This window comes from Echinops telfairi, unplaced genomic scaffold (genome assembly GCF_000313985.2).
Source record: "Echinops telfairi isolate 266 unplaced genomic scaffold, ASM31398v2 ScPeMD7_7458;HRSCAF=8496, whole genome shotgun sequence".
Classification (NCBI taxonomy): Eukaryota; Metazoa; Chordata; class Mammalia; order Afrosoricida; family Tenrecidae; genus Echinops; species Echinops telfairi.
In genome coordinates, this window is record NW_022111358.1 from 51,494,044 (window position 1) to 51,504,145 (window position 10,102).

The following is a 10,102-nucleotide window of genomic DNA, read 5'->3' on the forward strand; positions in this document are numbered from 1 at the left end:
GAGGGATAAATGGCTCAGTGAGCCTCGCCTTTCGAGTTCTTGGGTCTCTTGCTTTCTGATGGTCGGACCAGGGTGCAGCTGCCTTAGCCAGTTCGCTGCTTTAGCTGGCAAGGCTCACTTCCTGCGAGACATCCCTGAGGAGAAGCCACATGGACCTACCCCGATGCAGCCCTGGGTGTTGGAGCACCTGTGTGGAGACCCCTGCCAGCACTAAGATGTTTACACATTCACTGACTCGGCTTTCCTCCTGCAGTCGGCATCATTGGGTCTGTTTTGAGAGAGGGAGGAGAACTTTGTGGATCGGTGTCGGACATTGGGTTAATGGGTTAATGTTGTACTTGTGTGCTTGGGTAGCACTGGGTTGGTATGTTTTCTTGATGTGCACTTAACCTTTATATAAAACTCTCTCTTATGCATGGATTTCTGTGGGTATGTTTCTCTAAAGTACCCAGACTAGCACGTACAGTAACTATTGTCTAAATTTCCTGGCATAGGTGTTTCCAGTGCTTCATCAGCTTGTTGAAATCTTTAAATTGGTATTCCATCAATTTCTGAAGCCTTGCTGTTGGCTAAGGCTTTCAATGCAGGTTGAACTTCTTCCTTCAGCACCATTGGGTCTTGCTCATATGCTACCTCCTGAAATGATTGAACATTGACTAATTCTTTTTTGTACAGTAACTCTGTGTATTCTTTCCAACCAGTAAATCTCTCAAAACAAACAAACAAAAAAAGCCCTCACTGCCACTGAGTCGATGTAAGTCACTAAGACTCTGTAAGACAGGGTGGGACTGACTCTGAGGTTTCTGAGACTGTAATTCTTTACAGGAGTAGAAAGCTTTGGAGCGGCTGGTGGTTTCGAGTTGCTGACCTTGCAGTTAGCAGCCAAAGAGTAATGAGTTACCAGGGGCCACCCACTAAAGCTAGTGATGAAGAAACGGAAACTTCTCCGTCTGAAATTGATCAAACATGCAATCAGATGCATTGATAATTATTGGTGATTAGAATGTCAGTGCTGGAAACAAAGAGGAAGGAACAGTAGTGGGCAAATATGGACGTGATAGAAATGAAGCTGGAGATCGCACGACAGAATCTTGAAGACCAACAACTTCTTCATAGCAAACACCTTTTTTGAACAACATCTAAGGCAACTATACACATGGACTTCTCCAGATGGAATGCATAGGAATCAAATTGACTACATCTCTTGGAAGAGACCACAGAGAAGCTCAATATTAGCAACTAAAATGAGGGTTGGCTGTGAACAGGCCATCAATTGCTTATGTGTAAATTCAGATTGGGATTTGAAAGTATCTCAAAAAAAGAGCTACTCTGACTCATTGAACACCAGTGACCAAGGACCTGATGAGTTGTGGGATGGTACCAAGAGCATCACACACGAAGAAAGCCAAAAGTCATTCAAAGACAAAAAAAGAGACACACCGCTGTACCATTAAACCAACAAGCATAAGAAATGGGGCGGGGTAGACAAAAAAGAAAGAAAAGTTCAGAGTAGGTGTCAGGAGATATAGAACAGCGGTTCTCAACTTGTGGGTCACGACCCTGTCACAGGGGTTGCCTAAGACTATCGGAAAACACATTTCCCATGGGCTTAGGAACAGAGACACCGCTCCTCTATCTGTCTCCAGGCGGGTCCGTCCACAAGCGGATACGCCCACATCCGAGTACCCTTCATGAAGACTGTGACCCATGCTACACCATGCTTCAAGACAAAATTTCATTTATTTGTAATTAGAAATATTTCACAATAAATAATTGCATATTGTTTTTGTGTTAATCACTATGCTTTAATTATGTTCAATTTGTAACAATGAAATATATCCTGCATATCAGATATTTACATGACGATTCATAACAGTAGCAAAATTAGTTATGAAGTAGAAACAAATAATTTTATGGCTGGGGTCACCACCCCATGAGGAGCTGTATGAAAGGGTCACGGCATGAGGAAGGTTAGGAAGGTTGAGAACCACTGGCCTAGAACTTGTTCTTGACTGCAGAGCAGCTAAAGCAAAGAGAAGAAAACATGAAGCTAAAGGCAAACAAAATTTCAAAGTGCATTCTTTAATATGAACTTGTTTGTCACTAAAGACACCAAGTTCCTTTCCGTTGTACTTCTTCCCCCACTCAGACCACCACTTAGGTTTGAGGGATAAGAAAGAAATCTGGGGGGGTTGTTCTTTCTGTTCTTTTGGCCTTTAAAGAAAGACACTGAATGTATTGGCACAACTCATCTCAAGAAATGAAATCAATCCTCAAAATATGTGGTTCTCTTTCTCCCACTCCATTCTTCCTTCCTCCCCCCTCAATAACCTGTGTTTCCCCCCTCTTCCTGCCCCCGTGCCTCTCCTTTAGGTGTCTACGCCACGTTTCTTTTCCTTATAACAATGGTGTTATTATTAATCTTTGTAAGATAGACTAAGTTTGCTTGGCATAATGTTGTCTGGTTTTGTCCATGTCTGGGAGTGTCGGAGAGAGTTGTCATTGTTCTTCATTGATGCATGACATTCCATTGTGTGGATGTATCAGAGTTTGTTTACTCATTCCTCTGTAATTGTTTCTGTTGTTGTTTCCATGTCTTGCTATTAGATAATTGGTGCAATAAGCATAAGAGTGCATATATTTGTGTGTGCTGCATTCTTTATTTCTTTAGGGTATATACCCAGTAGAGAGACTGCTGGATCATGAAGTACTTGTATTTGCACTTGTTTAAGGAAGTGCCACACTGACTTCCAGAGTGTTGTACAATTCTACAGTCCCACCAGCAATGGAAAGTGTTCTGATATTTCAGTGTTTATTATTTTCTGTTTTATTGCATTTTGCTAAAGTGTGAGGAGATATCTCATTGTTGTTTTCATGTGTATTTCTTTTATTGCTCATGTCTCAAACAGTTCTTCATAAGTTTGTTGACCATGTGGACTCTGTCTTTGGTAAATTGTCTATTCATGTCTTGTGCTCATATCTTTATTGGGTTATTTGTATTTTTCTTGTACTCAGTATTATGTGTTTATTGATTTATGAATATCTTATTTTACTTGTTTATAATAGTTTATTGACATATCTTACACATTCCAATATATCCATTCATATACAAATCTCTTATTCAATCCCATCAGGTGGGGTTATACAATCATCAATGCTATCAGTTCCTTTTTCCCCCTTTGACCCCCCTCCCTCCTCCTCTACCCTCAGGGAACCACCAATCCTGTCACTGTCTTTGAGGGGGTCATCGATCTTGATCTTCATGTACCAAGCGATCCTAAACATACAAATGAGCATATGCAAATCTAATGTGATCAATGAGGTAAAACATAAAAACCTTACTAGGCTGTTGCCTCTTTTGATGAAACCTTTTGATGTGCATCAATGTCTCACTTTTAGTAAGTACTTTATTTGATGTTCTATAGTGTGAGCATTTCTTATTATGTTCAGTATGTGTTTATGCCTTGTATTAGGGTTTTTACGTTTGTCTCTGTTTTATCATCGATGGTTATTATAATGGTGTGGGTTCTATTTAGGTCTTTAATTCATGTTGAGTTCATTTTTGTACATGGTGTGATGTGTGGGTCCCACTTTATTCGTTTGCAGGTGAAGATGCAGTTTTTCCAGCACCATTTGTTGAAAAGGCTATCTCTTCCCCATGCAAGTCCTTTATCAAAGATGAGGTGTCTATAGGTAGTTAGCTGTATTTCTGGGCTCTTAATTCTAACTCACTGTTCTTCATATCTATCATAGTACCAGGACAAGGGTGTTTTGATCAAAGTCCACCTTAAGAAGGCAAACCAGAGTATTATAATGAAGTGTGCAAAGACAGAGTTGGACAACTAAAAAAGAAGAAAATTTTCAGCATATCTCAAGCTAAAAAAATTAAGAAAAATATTCAAACAGAGTTGCAACATTAAGGAATTCTATTCACAAAATATTGAACAAAGCCTCAAGGCAAATAAAAGGCATACAGAATCACTGCATCTTAAAGAATTGACTGATGTTCAACCATTTCAATATCCCATGATGCTGAAGGAAGAAGTCGAAGCTGCACTGAAAGCATTAGCAAAATATAAGAGTCCAAGAACTGATGGAAACACCCATTGAAATGTTTCCTTAGGCTGATGCAGTGCTCCCTCATGGATAGCAAGACCTTTGGAAGACAGCAACATAGTCGACTGACTTGCATTGGGCAAATCCAGCACACATGACCGTTTTACAGTGTGGAAGAGCAAGGCCATCCCTTTGAGGCCGTCCCTTCTGACCGGAGCCAGGGTCTTCTCCGTTGCCTCCCACACACGTGCAAGGTGGACACGGACTAAGGACGACTACAGAAGAGAGGAAGTGTTTGAATTGTGGTTTTGGTGAAGAAAGTAGCATGGACTGGGAGAGCAACAGACCATTTTGTCTTGCATGAAGCAGAACCAAAATGCTCTTTAGAACTGAGGGGGATAAGCGGAGGCGGCAAGACGTGGGCAGGAGCAGGTCTGCCACTTCTGGTCCTGAAGTTGAGGGGGCGGGGCATGGGGGCGGGGGACACGGTGCCAGGAGCAGCCCTGGGAGTGAGCCGCACCTAGCCCTGCCCCTCAAAGTCCCCCCTTCGCTCCCTCCCCCAGTAGCTGAGGGAGCTCAGGTCTCAGAGCCGGCCCAGGAAGGTGGCCAGTTCAGGTTTAACTCAGAAGAATGTAGCTAAAAATAGGCTTTTTCCATACCCGTGAATGAAGCGTCCCCAAAAAATGAATAAAGAAGAAGAAGACAAAGAAAGAGGTTTTAATCTGGAATGGAGTCTGCAAATTCATTTCTAGAATTCTTGAAGAAAGACTCAGACTGAGTTCACAACGATTACTCAGATCACTCAAAGATGAATCTTATCTTTTGCTGAATTAATCTGTCTTTGGATCTGTTTATCAAAGAAAGATTATGAAGAGTTTAAAGATAGAAGATTCAACTGAACTGTAATTTTTTTGGTAATTTTGACGTGTTTTGTTGTAATTAGAACTTCAATAGTTGGATAGAAAAACTACCTTTGTTATATAAAATAGTATAGTACACCTCTATAAGTTAATAAGAACTTTAGTTAACTTTGTATGATTTTTTAAAAATAATACCAATTGTGCATTATTCAAAACTAATCTTATATGAAAATGTAAACTGACATAGCCACACAACTGTATTGAAATAGCCAGCTTTCCCCTTTCCTTTGAGCCTGCCACCATTGCTTTACGGACCTCTCCTTTAGCGCGCAGCTGCTTTAAAGTAAACTCGGATTCACGGAGGGTGAGCTTTCATCTCAGGCATTTCGACACTTCGTCAGGAGAGACCAGTCCCTGGAGAAGACGGCATGTTGGGTCAAGTGGAGGGGCAGCGACAAAGGGGCAGGCCCTAGACGAGATGGACGGACAGGGTGGCTGCAGCCATGGGCTCCGGCCTCACAGCTGTGGGACGGCTCAGGACCAAGTAGCGGTTTGCTCTGTTGTGTGTCAGGCCACAAACAACACTTCAGTGCCGCTTTAACCTTCACTTCTCTGACGATCAGTGCATCTGTGCAGCTGTTGTGTTTCCAAGAACCACGTGTATATTTTCCACCATTGTCAACTACTTGCGCTTTGATCTGTCAGAGATCTTCAAGTAGAAGGATAAGGATCTTGTAATCTGTGAAATAAATCACATACATATTTCTTAGGGTGCCATCTACCCGCCTTGTGATTCTGCTTGTGTTGCTATTCTGGTAGCACAAACGTTGTTATTTTTCATTAAACATTTTTCATCTTTTCTTTGATGATTTCTGAACTTTGTCCTAATTTTTTTTTTCAGTTGAAATTTTATTTTAATTAAAGATTCATGGGACAAGGAGCTCCCCTGTTACAGTACTTTACATATGGCTCTTATAGAATAAAATAGACACCAGGCAGGGAGTCAAGTTTATAAAAAATATGGACTGCTTCATGAATTTGCGTGTCATCCTTACTCAGGGGCCATGCTAATCTTCTCTGTATCGTTTCAATTTTAGTATATGTGCCGCTGAAGCAAGCACTGTCCTAATATTTTCAAGAGGCCTTCACCGCTATTGAATTTGCAAAGACATTTTTCTGTGTTTTCTTAGAGTACGCTTATGGATTTGCTCACTGCCGGGCGGCTGTTTAGTGCAGGAAGATCCTGCTGTGGGTGTGTCTGTAACCGATGGTTGCCTGCTTGTCCTGGCCCCTGATCAGTCTTTTCCCCACTGACTTAGGCGAAACCTCTATTATTACATACAGGCATCCCATAGGAATTCCTGAACTTTATATTCTCTTCCATATTTGAGTAAACAGGTGCCACGAAGTAGGCACTATCTTACCCTTACTTTGCAGAATGCAGAGAACTTAACAACCTTGCCAAGGCACCTTGGCTAGTCAGGAGCATAGCTACGCTGGAAACAGGGTGAGTGGGCTACTCCCCTTGCCTTCTTTGGATGTACTTAATCAGGAAAGACTAGAAGATAAAGTGTCCAAGTTCCTTATCTGTTTGCTGAAATCTCAGAAGAGACCATGTTATCTGGTTCTCACAGAAGCACCCATAATGTACCAACTGACCCTGATAGTTATCTTTTGGGAGAAGCAAGCTTTCTTTTAACTAGTTCATCAGTTCACTGTTTAACATGAGGGCGGAATCCCCTCCGTTTCTTTCCAAGTGCTTTGCAGAAAGTGGGTGTTCTCTGTTCCTTCCCTGCCGGGAGTGTCCTTCCTCTGCTGCTCACCAGAAATGCAGCTTCTGGAAGAATCCGTGTTCCTTCCCTTGAGGACTCCTTTGCCCTGTCGTGCATCTGTGTTGAAAGAAGCGCTTAAGAGGCTTTAGATGCCCGGGTTCCAAATGCCTTGAAGGAAGGGCTGTGTCCTTTCTCAGGGACCCCTGGCCTCAGGAAGTGCAGTAGATGAAATCAATGGGAACCGATTGAGGGGTTTTTAAAAGAATCCTTCTTGAATTGCAACGCTTCACTTTGGCAGCAAGCATTTGGGATTGTGTTTAAGTTCTTTATCAAGTGATTCACCCATACCTGGCTTCTTGCTTCTTTTTCTTCGTTGGAGTCCTGTGCGTTTGCATATCAGCGGGCTGTCCTGAGTTATGGTGCTCCTGAGTTTCCAAAAGAGTAGAGCAATCTCTGCATTGGATCCAACCTGCCCCATTCTTCCCGTACCTTCCTGACTGGGGCCTTTCTAGGTAACGCTTCCCTCCAAAACCTTGCTTACCAGGTTCCATTCCCAGCAGAATTTCAAAGCAAGCAAAGGCAGCCATCCTCTCGGAAGCTCCTCCTTCTGGTCCATCTCTGAGTTTCTCTCCCCCCTGCTTTTCTCCTGACCTCTACCCTGGCCTCTGTGACAGTGTATGGATTGGGACTGAAGGAAAAGCAGGCCTATGTCATCAGCTCGATTCATGTGTGATCTGCCAGACTCATGTGGGCTGAGGTGGCCCAAAGCACCCAGTTCCTCCAGGTGCAACCATGGCTGACCTGTCCCTCCTGGTTTCCAACAGCTGATAGCTGAGCTGCGGGAGGCCACTGAGAGCACTGGACACACAGGGGCCGGTGAAGAGCAGTGTAAATGACTGAGGCATGGGCTAGCATGATGGGCCCATGCCACAAGAAGATCGGATGTGCAGTGAAGAGCTAACCTAATTCACAGAGCCAGGAGATATGCAAAGGAATACCTGTGGGCCACCGAGTCAGGGCCTTGAATAGTCGCACTCTACAGTACCATGTAGTTCTCAAAATGTTGCAGGAAAGGGGCCCCCCAGTCCCATGCCACTGCCATAGCTGACAGAGCTAACTTTGTAAAATATACAGCTAATAAATACTCTTTCATAGAACTCATCTACTGTAATCGCCCACTTATTTGCCAGTTTGTCGTACTGTGGTGGCATATGTGTTACTGTGATGCTGAAAACTATGTCACAGGTATTTCAAATACCAGCAGGGTCACCTGCAGTGGAACGTCAAAGCTTCATCAAAGGTTCTAGACTAAGAACAGACTATAAAGAAGGAACAGGCTATCCGCTTCAGCGGAGTTCGTCACAGATCGGACACCACTGAAACGTTGTTAGTGACTGGGAACCTCATGCGCACTGTCAGAGGCAGTGCAAGAAGATGAGCCCCTCAGGTCGCAGGCGCTCCAAATATGCCTGAGGAGAGCTGCCTTCTCAGGAGCAGTCAGCCAGACGAGGCGGAGCAAAGCCTATGAGAATAAAGCCTGCGGGGTCTTTGTTTGATGATGGGGCGTGACTCAAAATAAGGAACAGCTGCACACACGAGGTAATGATTGGAACTCAAAATGTACAAAGTATGAACCTAGGAAAATTGGAAGTCATCAAAAATGGCAAGCAATGTACAAAGATCAATATTTTAGGTGGTGAGCTGAAATGAACTAGTATTGGTCATGTGAAGCTAGTCACACATAAGGTTTCCTATGCTGGGAATGAGATCCATCTTGAAGTACAAAGCCGTCTGTGATAAGACTGTATTTATCTGCCTCCAAGGAAGTCCAATCAATACAACCACTATTCAAATTTGTGCAACAACCATCAAAGCTGGTGATGAAGGAGATGAAGGATTCTACCAACATCTTCAGTCTGAAATTGATCAAACATTCAAGTAGTATGCATTGATAATTATTGGCAATTGGAATGCAAAAGTTGGAAACAAAGGAGAAGTACTAGTAGTTGGAGGATACGGTCTTGGTGATGGAAATGAAGCTGGGGGTCCAAGGATAGAATTTTGCAAGACCGATGACTTATTCATAGCAAACACCTTTTCCAACAACATAAATGGTGACTCTACATGTGGACTTCTCCAGATGGAATACCCAGAAATCAAAATTACTACAAATACTAAATAGATTGATGGAGAAGCTCAATATCAGCAGCTAAGACGAGGCCAGGGCCAATTGCAGAAGCCACCGTCAATTGCTCACACGTAAGTTCAGGTTGAAGTTGAAGAAAATGAAACAAGTCCATAGGAGACAAGATACGACCCTGAGTCCATCCCATCAGAATTTTGAGAACCTCCAGAACAGATTTGATGCTTTAAACACTGATCACAGAAGACCTGATGTGCTATGGGAAGACATAAGGACATTGTGGTAGTTATGTGATTCTCGGTCAACTTGAAGATATGTAAAAGTGTAGGGTGGTATGCAAGCTGTTCATCAGGTCGCAGTCTGATGGGGCCTCCGTGTGGGTGTGGCCTCCCATAAGGAGGGCCCAGGGAACCTGCTTCTCTTTCTCAGCCTTGACTTTCCTGCTTGTTCGACACCCTGAGCGGTATCAGAGGCCTGCCATGTTGCAACCAATCTCAGATCCACACGACTCTGTGTGAACTGGCCTGTGATCTTCCTGTATTCCGCACCATTGCCTGGGGCTGCATGAGTCTGGGAGGGCTCTATGGACTAGTATCAGACGTATGGACTTGAGTGGACTAGGCGGGGAAGTTTTCTTGATATAGAATTACTTTTTTTTGGGGGGGGTGATATTTCTTTTTTTAGAAAATCATTTTATTGGGGGCTCTTACAGCTCTTATAACATTCCATGTATCAATTGTTCCAAGCATATTTGTACATATGTTGCCATCATCATTTTCTAAACATTTACTTTCTACTTGAGCCCTTGGTATCAGCTCCTCTTTTTTTCCCTCCCTCCCCCCCTCACCCACTCTAGTGACCCCTTAATAACTTATAAATTATTACTGTTTTCATGTCTTACACCAATCGTTGTCTCCCTTCACCCACATTTCTGTTGTTTATCCCTCTGGGGAGGGGGGTATCATGCATCGGTATAAAGCTCTTTATTACACATATATGTGTCACTGGATTTATTTCTCTAGTCAACCTGACCTACACAAATATCATACATGAAAGCAAAAGGTCATTAAAAGGAGAGGAAAGAAAACAAAATCAAAATGAATGTCAGAAGAGACTCTGAAACTTGCTTTTAGGCATACAGCAGCTAAGGCAAATGGAAGATACGATGAAGTAAAGAAGCTGAACAGAAAATTCCAAATGGAAGCTCAAGAAGAAAAAGTCAAATATTATAATGAAATGTGCAAAGACCTAGAGTTAGAAAACCCAAAAGG

At 42.8% G+C, this 10,102-nt stretch overlaps 1 non-coding gene across 1 annotated transcript; it reads right to left on the reverse strand.

Annotated features, from left to right (window-relative positions):
- Positions 1-5,930: 5,930 nt before the first annotated feature.
- On the reverse strand, positions 5,931-6,037 carry LOC115873015. The gene has a single exon (XR_004048190.1). It is a non-coding gene; the product is annotated as a U6 spliceosomal RNA (small nuclear RNA).
- Positions 6,038-10,102: the final 4,065 nt, after the last annotated feature.